A 16098-nucleotide genomic window follows, 5' to 3' on the forward strand; every position below is an offset into this window, starting at 1 on the left:
CTTGAGATTTGTATATACTTAATGTTCCTCCCCCTAAAATCTCTGGGTTTTCTTCTGCCATGGTACTGCAATATAACTTTTAACAGTATGCAGTAGTGATTTATTTTATTATGGTACTGAAATCTCCATTTGTAAATAATCCAGGCTGCTGCTGTGTAAGTAGCTGATGAAATGTCTTTAGTGGGTCTGCTGCCTATGAAAGAAACCACAACATTAGGCAATAAAAACTACTAACAGAATGTTAAGAAACCAAGACCATGACAAAAGAGCAGCATGTTGTGGATCTATCATTTTTATTCTTGGGACAGATTTTATTATTTTTGGAACTCTTACAAGACATGTTAAATATTGTGGATGATAAGAGGAAACAGACTCTTGGCAAACATGGAAAACCAATTACAGCATATTACCCTATTCCCCTTCCAATAAAGGAGGGGTGAAGCTAAAAGTTTATTCTTTGCTTAGCAGCTGGAGGGGAGGGGTAGGGGGGTGGGGAAGTGTGCCTGCTTTAGGATTGGGTTGAGGAAGGAGATTGTTGCTGTAGTGATCTTACTGCAGGCACTCCAAGCTGGAAAAGGCTTCTGGAGAAGTACACTGTTGTCACAAGGGCACTGATTAAAGGCATTGCTCTGTAATACCAGGTGTTCTCTTCACTTAATACATTTCTTAAAATTGTGTTTGCTTGCAGGCTTCAATACTTCAAATCTCCCTGTCCTGGCAATGAGTATTTTTGAAAACTTGTTTTGACAAACAAACTGGAACATGTATCTGATACTCAGACAGGGGATTTAGCTGCTACCTCCCATGGCTCTCTGTGTCATAGAGGTGAAATAAGGTGTAGGGAAAATCTACTCAATGTTTACTTAGAGGCTCGTCTACTAAAATGTCTCTCCATCCATTTAAATCCCTGTCCCGAATTACAGCTTATGTAAAATTGTCCATGGCAGCATGAATGTAGGTGAATTAGCATATCAACATGGTTTTTGTTATTTCCCCACACACACACAGCATAGTTACAGGTTTTCAAATTCCTTTTTTAAAGAGTCAGAGGTGTAAATGTTTATATTGGGCAGAATCTCATTGATGGTTGGGACTATGGTACACTTGGTGTAAATTATAGCAGGATCTAATTAGCCTTCCTGATTTAAGTAAAGCCTGTTACCATGTATCAGACTAACTGGAAACTGATGGCTTAATTTTCTGGGCTTAGACATAAAATACTGGAGGGCAGGAAACTCCTTGAGTGAGAGGACAGCTCATAAGTTACCAATGTACCACTGTCATTTTAATGTTGGCCAGGGTAAAACAGCCAAGTAAACAGTGTGTTTTCTGATTAGGGTTTGAGGAAATGTTTTCAGATACAGGAAATGTTTGAAATAATGTGACTCAGAAAATCGTTAAATAAAAGGATACTCAGGAAGACAAAAAGGCAAGGGCTTGCTTGCTGTCTGATGATGATGGGATGTGGGGAAAGGCTGTTGGTTCAGGCAGCGTTGCCCAGCAGCTGAATGCTGCCACCTACGCCTGGGATTGTGCTGCTGCTCCAGAACCGCAGCGCTGGACTCTTCGTGCTGAAGGAACTTTTAAACTTGGATAATTTTATTCCCCAGGTGCACATTGGTGATGCTAAGGCTCGAATTGAGACAGTGTCCACATTTTGAGGAGGTGTATGCATGGTTTTTTTGGGAGGAGAGATGGGAACAGAAAGAGAGAGAGAGGGCATGGGGCAAATGAACTCAGCAAGTGCTAGCACAAAAAATACTTGAATAGACAGTCAGCACCTCTCTGGGAGTGTTGTGTACAAATGCAGGAAAGTTTTATCTTTAATGTAGATGGAAGCAGATTTCTACATCTTTCATACCACATTTTAATTTGCGAGGATGACCAGACTTTACTCATGGCTTGCTGGTTAGGTTCACATCCAAAAAGTACGTAAGACAGAGAATATCTGAAAAAAAAAAAAACCCATTTGTGTTCCTGGTGTTCCTGAGAGTCAATCCAGCCACTGCAAAGCAAAGCATGGCTGACAGACCTAAATTAACTGGCCACCAACAAAGGTCTGTCAGCTATCAGTGGTGTACAAAAACCCAGTGGATGGTCTGTATTGATTCTCCTTGCCCTGTTGTGTTCAACTCTCATCTTGCAAATAAAACATTCCTGCAGAGAAACAAAAACACTTGCAGTGTCTCCCACAGCTATTGCTATGAAGCAAAAATTACGTTTGTGAAGTAAAGTATGTGCAGTATTGTAATCCTGCCTGGGAGATTTTCCTATGAAGCCACGTAGCTTCAGAGAAAAGGACATTTGTTACTGCTGAAGAAAACCTAATATATGCTTAGTCACAGCCAGCAGGCCTGCAGGACTGAACATTGTGCATCATAAATTTAACTCTTCGGCATTTTCTCTGGCTTACTTTCCAAGTCCGATTATATTTTCTTCTCAGTTTCCAGAGCTCCATGTCTTCTTGCTTTTGCATTTCTTCCCATCTTCTGTACCTTGCTTCTCTTCATTTGTATTACTTCTCCCACCTTTTCCTTTCCTACTTGGATTTTGGGAGTGGGTGGCTGTCTAGGGGGAAATCCTCAAAACAAGGAGCAGCGTATTTACAGTTCCCTGTTCTCTTGGAAGACCTTTATTAACTAGCACTGGTAATAACTTTAGGATTTAGTTAGTACTTTGGGTGTTATGATGTTTGTTTAGAATAGAGCCATTTTATAGGTCATAAATCCACCCATTTAACTGTTGAGGACCTGGGAGAAGTAGAGGATGTGCAAGGAAGCCTACTGAACTGTGCCTCATGTGGATGTGCAGCAAGAGGCTGGATAACCCCAGCTGGTGGTACAGACCCTGAGCAGGGAGCAGGGGGTGGGTTGCAAGGCTGAAGGTTTGCCGTGGTGACTGGACCGTATAGAGGCTACTGCTGCATCCCCTCTCCTAGGTCATCCACTAATAGCAGAAAGCTTCAGAACAAAGAGAATAAAAATGCAGCTACCTTTTAGGAATTTTTTAGTCAAGCACTGTCCAAGTGGTGGTTTGTTATTTTGGTTTTTGCTGGGGTTTTTTTTCTTGCTTTGTTTGTTTTGGGCTTTTTTTCCTGAAGGTGTACAGACCTTCATTTTGCCTTACCGGCTTTCCGGTCTAATCCAATTGCTATGCACAGTGAAAAGCAGTTTTCCTTCAGTGTCAGATGAACTCCGAAGTTCTAAAGTTGCTGGGTTATTGTTGCTCACCAAGTGTAAACGGATCCCTTCAGGGTTGCAGTAAGAGGAAAAAGCTTCTACTGAACCTAATGCTTCAACAGCCAAAGAAAAAGCTTGTTTGCTGCAGGAAGGAGGAGACGTCTCTCATTATCTGGGTGCTGGAAGCCAGCCCGTTCCAGCCGTCTCCTCTTCCTGCTCCACAAGGACTGAGGCGTCTCTTTGAGGTATGCAAAGCAGCAGTGTGATACTCCCCAGGCTTATCAACCACTATCAGCTGGATCTGCTGTTTGCTCCAGACTCCACCTTTGCTTGGAAAGCGCTTGCAATTCCATGAGGTAACTCTTCCTCCCAGCGCTGTGGTTTCTTACACCGACCATGTGCTCCTACCGTGAACCCGGACTGAAAAATTTAAAAAGTCAACCCCGATGTTAATGTGCCGCGACTTCCTCTCTTTCTCCACCGCGCCGAGAAAGGTCGCGGTGCTTCACAGGCTTTTGCTTTTGCTTTTGGCGGAAGGTCAGTCTGGGAGGGAGAAACACCCCACGGCCCAAGCGGAACCATCGTCCTCCTCCCCTCCCTGGACACGGCCTGAGCAGCTGCTCCGCTCGGGCCTGCCCGGGGCAGCGGGTCCGGTCCGCTCCCGGGACACCGCCGGCTCTTCCACAAGCGTGAGGGAAAAACCTGCTCGGTCGGCACCGAGACTTCAGCGGCCGCTCCGGGGCGATACAAATCTGAGTTATTTTTTTTTTGTTGCTCGGACTGATTAGGAACAGGTCCGGGCTAAGGTACCATAAACACCTATTAAGCTGAAATAAATATGTCTACAGGGGGCTTAAGTTAAACGGGTGCAGCTTTGCCTGCGCGGGGGAGCCGGAGGGGCGGCGAGCCCACCACACGGCGGCCCCGGCAGAGCACAGTCCCGACGGGGTGAGGAATGTTGGGGGTGTCTCCAAACAGAACCCCCGGGACCCGCAAGGCAGCGCCGGGACCGCTGGACCGGAGCTCCCCTTCCGCACGGGCCGAGGGGAAGGGATGGGCAGAACCCCAGCCGGGCTCCCCAGCGGCACAGGGGGGGACGGCGGAGGCGGAGCCCGATCAGGGCGTGCGGGCAGCTGCCGTCAGGGGAAGGAAAGCCCGTCTGCCCTGACGTCGGGTGGAGCGGGCCGGGGGCGGGCGGGAGCAGGGGAGGGGCGGCCGCGGGCGCTCCGGTCGCCGAGGGCGAGAGGGGGCGGGCCGGGCAGAGCCGGGGGTTCCCCCTGTAGGATGGCGGCAGGGCCGGGGGGGAGGGCTATGCTGGTGGCTCCCTGGAAACCCTGCGGGAGGGTTGACTCGGGGGCCCTGCCCGGCCCCACCGCCTGAGCGCGGCCGTCGCTACGGCAACCTCAGTCCCGGGGGGGGGAGGGGTGCGGGGAGCGGGCGGGGTGCGGGGAGCGGGCGGGGTCGCTCCCCCCTGGCCCCTGCTATGGCCCCCGGGGGCCACCGGCGGCAGCCGGTTGCTGCTCGCTCTTCCCTGCGGCCTCTCATCCCCGATGCCCCGAGGGGTCCGTCCGGGTGCGGCGGGCCGGGCCCGCGTCGCTGCGAGGGGAGAGGCGAAGCGGCTGACTGGCAGTGGCCCTCCGGGCTCTTTCGACGTCTCGGCTAAAATCCCCTGGAGCTGCTTCTTCGGGGGGTGTGTGCAGTATCCAGCGACAACTTGGCTGGGGTTTCTGGGGGAGTTCCTGTGGTGATATATAGGTTTATTTATATATATATAGACACGTATGGTGGGTGGCACAGGGAAACGCGTCCAGCGTTCCAGGCCTTGCCAAACTCCAGTGAGGGAGAAGACGACGCGTGGCTGATGCTTGCCCCATTCCCGCAAGGAAGGTCGAGCCTGGAAAGGTGAGGTGTCCTCTTTGAGCAAGAGCCGAGGAGCCCGAGTCCTCCCCAAACTGGACGGAAGGGGTAGAAAATCCGGTCAGCACCTTGTACATCTAAGCTGCTTCCCTGGCTTTATAACCACCGTGGCAGCTGTTGGCAAGTTTAAGCCAAGCCACCTCTCCTGACCGTCCAGGGGACTTTCCTTTAAAGTCCTAATTATCCTGTGCAGGCAGCGCTTTTGCTGGCGGCGAGCATTCTCCCTCTTGCCGCAGGAGCGCGGAGCTAGGAAGTGCGAGGAGACCTGGGAGGGCTGTGTGAGGAGTGGCTTCAGCAGGGAAATCAGTCCCTGCATCCTGGGGATGGGTTTCTTGTGGTCACTGCAAGGGCCGCCCAGCCCGTCAGCCTTCCCCCTGCCCCGGCAGAATCTGCCAGGAGCCTGTCCCAAAGGCTGTCCCTCTGCGGTCCCAGCTCCCAGCTGCTGTGTTGTGGTACCCAGCCTATTGACTGTGAAGACATAATGTAGTTCTTCTGCTTCGGAAAGGAATAGGAAATTTGGGATTTTTAACTTATGTCACTGTATTTTATTATTTATAATGCTATCTCCCCCCCTTCCCCCCCAAAATACTCAAATTCTTATATTAAAAAGTTACTGCAGTGGAGGAAAAACACTTCCACTTAATTTTTGTACTTGGCAAAATGAAGGTGAGAAAAGAGGCAGTGAAAGTAAATATATAAATCTTGAAGTGGTTAGGCAATTTAACTTTTATGTCTGTAATTTTTGATGCACATGAGCAGCAAGTACACATTTTTACTGTCACTTATTGTACTTGTGAACGCAGCAAGAATCTACCTGGACTGCACACCTGTGCACATGTCATCTGTACTGATAGTGGTTTTCATTTCAGTATAAGCTAGACTGGCCTCAACTAGAGGAAAAAAACCCAACAATGTAGAGAAAATGGAAATTCCCCATAAAACAAATTTTTCACTAATGAAAGTCTTCTGTAGATGTTTCCATACTAAATACAACACTTAGACAGTAAAGTTTCATCTCAAAAAGATAAAATAGCCATTTCTCATTGCTCTTATTATTAAAAAACAGTGCCACACTTCAAAGTTGTCAGTGGCCATAGTCAGTATTTGCCTAGAAAATTCCTTGAGTTTTAACTTGCTTTTTGGACAGGTAAACCAGAGGCATGCCTGGACACTTGGCCCTTCTGAGCAGTTTGTCACTGAGGAGGCAGATAACTGAACTCTCAGGTCAAATCAGAACTGTTTCAGTGCTCATGGATGAGCACCTCTTCTCCTTTTTGTGATGTCCTGATTTCCCTACTTTAGGTGGGTTTAAATAACTGGAAAAATGGACTGTGTGCAATGCATACTTTTAGGTACACACTGATAGTATGCATACGTTGAAATACTATTTACTAGAAAGACAAGCAGCATCTGAAAAGCACATAAGCCTAATTGTTTCCAGACACAACTGGCCTGGATTTTGTTTCCTCTTATTCCAACATTCTGACCTTGTAAAAATTATCTTGATTGTGTTATGCTAAAACAAGGCCATGATCTTGCAAAAGCTACCACGTGTGCTAGTGCTGAGGAGCACCAAGGGAAGCACTGTGCATGGAACAAATGTTGACAACATTAGGCCCCAAGTTCGTTTGTTTGTTTTCCTTTGCTTATATCTAATCATGGTGAAGCAATAGTCTCACTTCTGCTAAAAGCTGAAGCTGGGTTTTAGTTTTTAAAGGAGGTCACAAATGTGTGGTAAAACATACGATTCTTGCAGCAGTTTAAACTATGGAGTTTTGAGGCATTTACACTAAGAGAAAGAACAGTGAGTGTTTAAAATAAATGTACTGGCTGTGTTTTTTTCAGTACTTCTGTGTGTGTGATATCTTTGTTTTTCAGAAGATTGTTTCTAGGGATTGGTAGGAAAGTTTAAAGACTTTGTGGCTTTGATGATAACTCTTAACAGTATCATTGTGCCCTTGTATAAACATGTAAAGAAGACTTAGGACAGCATAAAGTGTTAGATGTGCTGCTGCCTTTGGCACTGGATAGCTTCTGAGTATAATTATATTTTCTGTTTGACAAAAATTCAAGGCCCAGGTACACTGATCCTTTTATTGCACTGGCTGCTGCTACTCATGTATTTGGGAATCTGCAACTTACTGGCCTTAAATCACTGTGAAGAGTTGTGACAGGAAAACATCTTTCCAGCCTGTTGAAATGAACAGATGATCCCTCTCGTTATTTCTTTGAAGGTTCTCCTTTTGGGTTTTCCTTTTTTTTTTTTTCAGGATCAAGAATAACTCTCTATTTGCATCTTTGTCAGCAAGGCTCCCATGGGGCAATCCTTGTAAGCACTGGGATTGCCTGTTCGGTAGCAAGGAGGCTTACAAAAAGCAGCTCCAGCTGGAAGTGGGCCTTTTCCTGCTCCTCCCTCCATCCTGCAGCTTTCATCCAGGCCCTGAGAACTGCCTGCCTTTCACACTAAGCTACTAGTGGAGAGAGTTGTGGTCACTGGCACAAGGTATTAGGATATCAACCTTTACTTATGTTGATTAATTCACATATAAATGTTCAAGGAGTTTCCTTGTATATAATGTAGCCCATCAATATGATAGTGGTTATACAACAGCAAATGTAACTTTAAAAATTAAGCCTATCTCTAAAAAAAACAAACAGATTTTATGTGTCATTAAACTTGGTTTCTAAGATGTTGGCATGAATAAGGCTGACATATTGTTTGGGCTTTTGTTTTGTCAATGTTTCTCATTTCCCTGCAGAATGCAAGGTGAAAATGGTGTATGGTGGATTATTTATGAAATGCAGAAAACTAATAGCATATGCTGTGTTCATGTTGGTAGCCTGCTATGCCAAAGATCAAGCAATGAGTATTAGTGCTGCTGTATCTTCTCACAACTGTTCTACTTCATTTCTGTTAAATTGCAGAAGAGCTTCAAGTAAAATCCTGCCACTTTAGAAGCAGTGATATAATCTGTTCCCTCAGTGGAAAAAATACAGTGTTTTCTGGCTTGCATTTTTAGAGAGAGAAAATACAATTAGTCCATTGCTTAAAAAATGGGCCATTCAGTGCAGCCATACTTGGTGTGCAGCCTACGAAGTGTGAGCTGTGGCATTGCAGATGCAGCAAACACCCTCCCTCCTCTGCTGCCACAGGATGAAGACACGAGGTCTTTCTGCCCTAGCTGAAATAAGCCAGTTCCATTCATCTGCCAAGAATGTACAAGTAAATATAGTGATTGTGTAAGTTGCTTGTCATACCTGAAGTATAAACAAATTTGTGCAGAGGAAAGGTGAGTGTCTGGCAGGTTTCTTCAGTGCTGCAGAGCTGAGGTGTGCCTCTTCAAGGAAAATTTTAGATATTTACACAGGACAGAAAGAGAAAAGGTGCAGAATGGAGGGAAACAAAAGGAGGTGTTTTGTGGTGGTGGTGATTTCTTCACCACAGAACACCTCTACTTTCAAATCACCTCAGCACGAATGACAAGTATGCAGCATCTTGTGGAATCAGACCTAACATTTCTCCTATGAACCATATGGATGAAGTGAGGTGTTCCTTTATATGTGGGTTGGTGATATCAGAGTACATTTTCTTAAATTCATTTCCTATTTAGTATTTGCAAGATTCAATTACCAGTGTGTTGTTTTGAATACTTTGATGATCAAACTCTACTGAGCTAGGTAGTTGTGTTTTTGCTTGCAGCACAAGGGATACGCATCTGTCTGGTTTGTGAGAAACTGTTAAGATTGTACATGTAAGTTTAAGTCCTTACTTGTTTTCTGAATGTGTCTCACACTTTTTGAGCCCCCCAGTGCCCCCAGTAATTAACGCAGGCTAGAGTGTGAGTGCATTATCCTTTTCCTCTGTATGATTCTCTTTATATACAGAACTGATTCGTATTGAGAGTTTTGGCTCTTCTCTGAAGTGTTCCATGCCAGCTAAATGAAGATCACAGCTGACAACTTCATTGCTCTTTCACAGAGGAACTCTATGATAACCTTTAAACTTAACTATGTATGAAGCTGTTTTCTAAGGATTGGATCTGTAATAGAGGAAGGAACAATTTATTTTACTTTTTGTCATCTATATAAATGTGCAATGATTTTATATATGTTCTTATATCCTTCTGAAATGAAATTTTCTACGCTTACCCCTCTGGAGAGAGAAAAGACAAGACAGAGAGGGAGAGAGGCAGAAGAGATGTCACCAATTACTCTGCTGTAAGGCACTAAGATACTATTGTAGTAAGTGCAGTGTAAGAAAACACAAAATATAATAGATCTCTGTGAGCATGTTTATGAAATGTCTCTAATTACACCAAGCTGGGAGGATGTTGACCACTATGAGTGATTAATCAGTCCAGAAATCAAAATGAACTTAATAAATACAAAAGTGAAATTCAATTAAAATAATCGTCAGTTTCTTGCAGAAATCAAGGTAGATGGTTGTAGGGGGTTTGTAGAGAATCACAAGCAAAATAACAATGGACAATGCAATGCATTTCCAAAATGCAATGTTCTCTTAGGATTTATCAATAGGTGGCATATGTAAGTCATAGAGAACAATGTAAAGATGACTCCACTAAGTGCCAGTAAGGCCTCAGCTGCCTCAGTATTGTTCTGTGCTGAAAAATAACATAAAGGGCAGGGCGAGAAAAATAAGAGATGTAGAATTTTTGTGTTGGAAATGGTGAAGGAAGGATGTTAAACCTGAAACATGTTTCAGAGGGAACTGGGTTAATTTTCCACTGTGAAAAAGGTTAGAAGAGGTCTGATCCACTGTTTTTGAATGCTGAGGGAAATATGAGATAAATTTATCTGTACAGAGGGAAGATGTCTTGGACTGTATATTAAGAGGGTGGGAGGATGATTTAAAATTGGGTATTAGGAAAGTGAGGGGGGATGCAGCAACAACTTCTTCATCATTACAGTGAAATACCAGAACAAACTACTTAGGAAGTTTGGGTATCTGCTTCACAGAGGGTTTCTAAGAACAGGTTAGACAAACATCTGTTGGGGATTGTCTGGGGCTACTTTATCCTGTCTTTATGCGGCCTGGGGGAACCAGATGGTCTCTTCAGATCCCTCAGTCCTCTTCCTAGAAGTTTACCAAGCAGGGAGGGGAATGGACCTGAGTTTAATGAGAACACTGTATCATCCTATTAGTTGATCCTCTTAAAGAACAGAAAAAGAATCGGAGAGAAACCAGGTCTAACTTAACAGTATAAGTAAATGTTTTATTTTAATTGTTGCTGACTTGCGATTTTATGAAGCACTTACAAAAGAATACATGGAAAACTTATAAAACTAAACACATTTAAGGTATTCTTCACTGCATGTGTAGCGTGACAGTTTCAAGAAACAATTTTAAACACGTCTGTTTCTCAGTGAAGACAAGTAGTAAAAATAACAAGTTTGTAAGTGTTTTTCAAGGATTTTATACATGTGTGTTTGCCTGTGGGTTTTAAATTGCCTCCCATTTTAAGACAAGTAATGACTGCATGCGGAGGCATTCCTGACCGTACCCGAGAATGTTGCATCTGGGTGCTCCTTGCACATGCAAATCCAGAAAAAATAATCATCACAGATCACTTTTGCTCCGTAGTACACAGAAAGAACAAGTTGTTCTGTACCTGCTCAGAAAAAGCTGTGGTAAAAGAAAGCCGAGTGGACACGTGAAAGCACCTCACTTCCTCGGCAGGTGAGCTCTCTGGCTTCAGTGGTGTTTCCCTCCCTCTCCCCCTCCCCTGGGTTGTGCATTGGGAAGTTCCAGTGAAATACATCTGCTGTGGGAAGTCCTGCTCACCACGAGGAGACGTGACCTCCTAGCGAGTCAGATCCAATTTTACGGGCGGCTCTGAGTCAGGGTGGAGCCCGTGAACTGAACTTTGTGTGCAAGAAGGAAGTGATGTTGATGGCAGCTTGTGTTGCTAAGCAGATGAGTTGCTGTATTTTCATGTCAGCTGACAGTTTCGGCCGGGTGTGTGACTTCATTCTTAGATATGATGCCTTCCATTTATCAAGGACAGAGGTCAGAAATTGTCGGCGCTCTGATAGCTGTGTCTCTCCATATAAGAAGAGGCATGTTCTACTCAGCCATCTAAGATGAAAATGGGAGTCCTGAATGCTGCTTCTGCATGGTGAAAGCAGAAGTGACTGTGAAACTCTCAGTCCACGTCGCAGTCCAAAAGCAAGCCTCCTCACAAGCAGGGATGTTGTGGAGTAGGTCAGTTTCCTGGTGTTGCTCCATTTTTATAGGAACTTACTGCCCTTCCTGGTTAAAGAGGTGACCTGTCTAACTGAGTGTCTTATCTCCAGCAGTGATGGCAACAGGAGGGCTGAGGTGAATAGCTGGGCACTGGCCTGTTAAGTCAGAATTTAGGTGGAAAGCTAAGAGATCCTGCTTCTTTGGTAAACTAACCAAAACAGACAGGGAGACTGGGAAGGACAGTGACTTGTTTATCAACTCTGTGCTGCTGGCACCACAGTGGGTGCTGCCTTCAGCTGTCCAGATTGTCACGGGTAAGTGGCAGTGTCCAGGCAGTGTTGCTGAGAGACTTGAGGGGGCAGAGTGCAGGCAGATTCAGGGCAGCTGCCCACAACTGCAGCCCTGCAGCCCTGCAGCCCATTGGTGAGGCACCAGTGTGCTGTTTCAGATGGTATTTCCACCTTTTCCCTTTTTAAAGTCTTGTGTTATGCCCTTAAGCCATCCCTCATGAGAGCTGTAGTTTTGTAGTTCTGAGAGGTATTACTATCCCAGAAAACTTCCACAGAAAAGAATTAATTTTGAGAGCAGTATTAATTCTTGTAGTTGTCCCAGTCCCCAGGGTGAGGCAGCAGGGTAGGCTGATGTCCCTCAGAGCTGTGTCCCTGTAAGGCCTGGCAGGTGAGCAGCATGTGGGTGTGAGCTGACGGAGCTTGCTGCCCCTCTGCTTTTCTGGTTCAGTTCCTCTGTTCAGGAGCACCCTGCCACAGAAGTGGCTGTTTGGGTCAGTTCCAGCTTTTGTCACTCTGGCTGGCTTGAGTTTCAGGAAAAAAAAAAAAAAAAAGTAAAAAACAAACAAACAAACAAAAAAACCAACCCACTCAACTATCTACCCTGGCTTGCCTTCTGTTCCCTTAGCTTACTGGTGCCACAGGGTGGCTCCTTGTAGCACTTGTATTCCTAATGCTTTTAGCTTTTCAGATGAAACTGTTAAGGTTGTTCTTTCTGATACTAGCTTGCTGCTTCCTGGTACTAACCAAAATCCATGTGCTCTAAATATTTTAGCGTGCTGTACCTTGGTGAATGATTTCTTCTAAAAAAACGTATTTTAGTCTGTGCCCTTTTGGTCACTTCACCCTCTGAGACTTGTGTATTTCCATTGCTGCCTGATTTTAGAGAAACTTTGAGTAAAAACTTTCACTTGTGAAAGAAAAAGAAACCATATGGGTTTTTTGCTTCTCTCTGTTTGGCTGAAAAAACATTCGGAGATGAATAAAACATGAGTGTGTGTTGGGGTTGTGTGATTTCAGAGCCACTTTCCACTAGTCATGGGACAGAACATGAGGCATTAGCTCATCTCAGGCTGCAAAATTTCATTCCAAATACCAAGCCTGAAGGGCAGCTACTCCAAGCTCAGACTTGGGCTCCTGGTGCAGTTTCACATCTCTCCTTGCACAAATAGAAGTAAACGAAAGGCTGTGACATACAAAGTTGTTGAAGTTTGGATACACCTATGCAGAATTTTCTTGGGAGCTGAAAGTTCCTTCATCAGTGCAAAGAAGCCTGTTGGAAGAAGCCAGCTGGAAGGTAAGGCAAAAGCACAAGTACTCTCTGACAGAACTTATGCACTTTTGGACCATCACAGTACTGAACAGGTGAGGAAGAACTTCATAGAGCTTGTCTCAAGCAGGGTGAGTTGCTCTCATCTCTCTGTGCCCAGTCCTTAGCATAAGTAGCTCTCAAACAAACCAAATACCTGGAATTGGGTGGTCAGGAATGAGGCAGAGGCTGCTGGGGCCTTGTGGCCCAAAGGCCTGCCTGTACATAGCTTCTGTGGGGACCCAGCAGGGTCAGGTGTCATCTCTTGTCCTTGGGAATGACAATGTCTAGACCTTCAGATCACATTTTGGTATACCTGCCTTTTAAAATAGATGATGGTTCTGCTAAATAAAGAACCCTCCTTTGTATTTTCATGTGATACTAAATAATTTGCATTTTGTAATACTGGTGGTTTAAAACAGATGTAAATGCTGCTTGGTAATGTCTGTGCTGTACTTCTTATGGAGTACATTAACTTATCTGTGTAATTATGCCTGTCATGCCCAGTGACTTGCTCAGCTTTGTACAAACTATCCCCACCTTGAAAGTTTACCCAGCTCGGTGAAGTGTAGCAATTCACTGGGGCTGTGTTGGTGCACATACCCTTGCTCTGCAACTGCTGTTGAAATTCTCAGCCATTAATGCAAATTCTTTCTAATCTGTGAGCCAAATGGCTGCCTGCATCATCAGATGGATTACTTCGTCCCAACAGCATACAAAGGGTTGGGTGGCTACAAGTGAATTTTCATCCCTGTCATCTTTTGGATATTTAATAGGCTCTTACAAATAAGGTTAATCATTAAAACTTCCATGTTGCTGTTTCCTCACTTTCCTACAGAGCTGCAAAGTGCTTGTTGATAACTCGGGGAATTGGAACTTTCTCTTTGAGGACTGGCTGAAGCATGAGTTAAGGTTTCAAAACTTTTTCCTCTGTAGCAGCTACCAAAGATGAATTATTTCATCCATGTCTGGTCCTGCTGTCAAGTACGTGTGTGTGTGGACAGACGTCACACCAGGACTATGTCATACCTTGCAGCAGTGAAACCTCTGAAGCACTTTTCTTAACTCCTTGTTTCCTGTTGCTGCAGAGGAGCTGGAGACTGGCTCTAATTCTCCATGTTCTGTGAAAGTGACATTTGCAGTTTCTGTTTCTCCTAGTGATGGAAAACACTGGGAGACTCCCTTCACTTTTTTATTAATTGAGTACTACCCTTATTTCATAGGCCGTGGCCTGAGGATGATCTACTGGACCTGGGGAGCTGGTTCTGTGCCTTCAGTAAGAGGCATGCACTAGACACTTGGGTCTTTTTCCCCTCAGAACAAAAATTTAACACAGTACCAATTCATGTTCCCCCTCGTTGCTGGCACTGCGTTAATACACTTTTTAAAGGAAAAGCTGCATTTCTTTAATTGCCTCACGCTGTCACCACCATATTCTTCACACACTTTTCATGCTCGGAAGCTTTGCAATCTGATTTCTGCTCAACAAGAAACTGAAACAAGTTTCTAGGGGGAGCAGTGAGGCTGCTGGCTCTTGGTCTCAGAATGAGTTTCTCTTGCACCTAAATCTTGGAGAACTTAAATCTTTGAAAGCAAGGGGAGTTCCAGGCGAGTTTACACTATGCCAGGGTGCTTGGGTGTCTGATTAGGGGTGCATTTAAATGACGGGCAGACAAAAATAAAGACTTGTGGGGTAGTGTTTCTAGGATGTTTACTCTCTGGTCTGTCAACATACTGCAAGAGAAAACTGAAACTGGTTGCATTAGTAACTTGGGAGGATACCTCTATGTAGGGTTGGTTGTTTTGGGGTTTTTTTTCTTTCTTTTGTTTTTCCCCCCGGCATATTAGAGAAATGCACATTAAAAATAGAACTATCATAAAATGAGCGGATTTGGTGAAGGCAAACTCAGGGCATGCGCTGCTTCCAATGTTTGTTGTTGTTGTTTTTTTTAAAATACTATTTCCATTTGCTATTTTTAACTTTATGAAAGACCATGGTGAAGAACGAGGCATGTGTTATACCACACCATCACATGTTTTCAGCTTTTCAACACATTTTTCTGTTGAAAGAATGGGATGGCATCACCTCCCTGGCTGCTGGCCCCTCTCTGAGTGACTGTGCAGGCCCGCCTGCACAGGGGGTGGTGATGCCTCCATCCACAAACCCTCCTTTCTCCCAAAAAGGTGCTTTCCACCTAAACCCGAGAAAGATTGAGTAGGCCAGACTTGAATGACATGACGTGGAAGAATTTCAGACTTCTGCTGGAGAAACCCAAGATATTTTTGTGGCTGTAGTGGCTCTCACAGCTGCAGTATTGTCATGGATGTTGGACTGGCAGAGCCCCCAACCCAAGAAACAAGAGGAGTTGTTGACACCTACGTTGTCCAGGTCAGGCTCCCGGCTCAGTGTGTGTGTTAAGAGAACATGGAGAAAAAGGTTCTATGAAGAAGTCTTCTCTCCTTTCCATAGCAGAGGTATGAGAGGAGGGTGCAGCTCGCAGTTAGGAGCTGCGGGAGGGGGAGGGTGCTCCTGCTCAGCAGCACATGATGTTGTTTTGCCCGTCTCCAACCTGTTAAAAACGACTATAAAAAGTTATCTTGTCAAATGACTGGCTGAAAATTCCTGTAATGCAGAGTGTCTTTACACTGGGTTTACATTTTAATCTCTTTATACTTTTAAGACGCTTATTTAGTTTCCAGAGCGATGCAGGGGAAGACCCTTAAGCATGCTACTGGTAATCACTTTTTGGTGGGATTTGTCTAATTTACTTACGGAATGAGGTTGTTTCGGTTTTTATCACGAATTTGCATGTATCGCTTTACAAACACGACAGCAGAAGGGCTCGTCGGCCCTCCCGGTCCCGGTTCCGTCGGAGCATGGGGAGAGCGGCCTCCCGGGATGGGAACAGGGTCGCGGGTGCGAGCGGGCAGCGCTTCATGGCCGCTTCCCTTTGAAAACCCGACCCGCTCGGGACAAAGTCCACCCGAGACCGCGGACCCGGGCGGTCCTGCCCCGCCTCGCCTCGGCGGCAGGGCGGAGCTCGGCGGCGCGGTGTCCGCTGCCCGGCCGGGGCAGGGGAAGGGGCAGGGGCCAGGGAAGGCCGCGGCGGTGCTCTGGGTTTCACTTCGCCGCCGCGTTTGGGAAGTTTGAAGCGCGGGAGTGACACAGTGACACCTCCCCTCCTCCCCGGCCGGCTTCAC

Source organism: Calypte anna, chromosome 2 (assembly GCF_003957555.1).
Source record: "Calypte anna isolate BGI_N300 chromosome 2, bCalAnn1_v1.p, whole genome shotgun sequence".
NCBI lineage: Eukaryota > Metazoa > Chordata > Aves > Apodiformes > Trochilidae > Calypte > Calypte anna.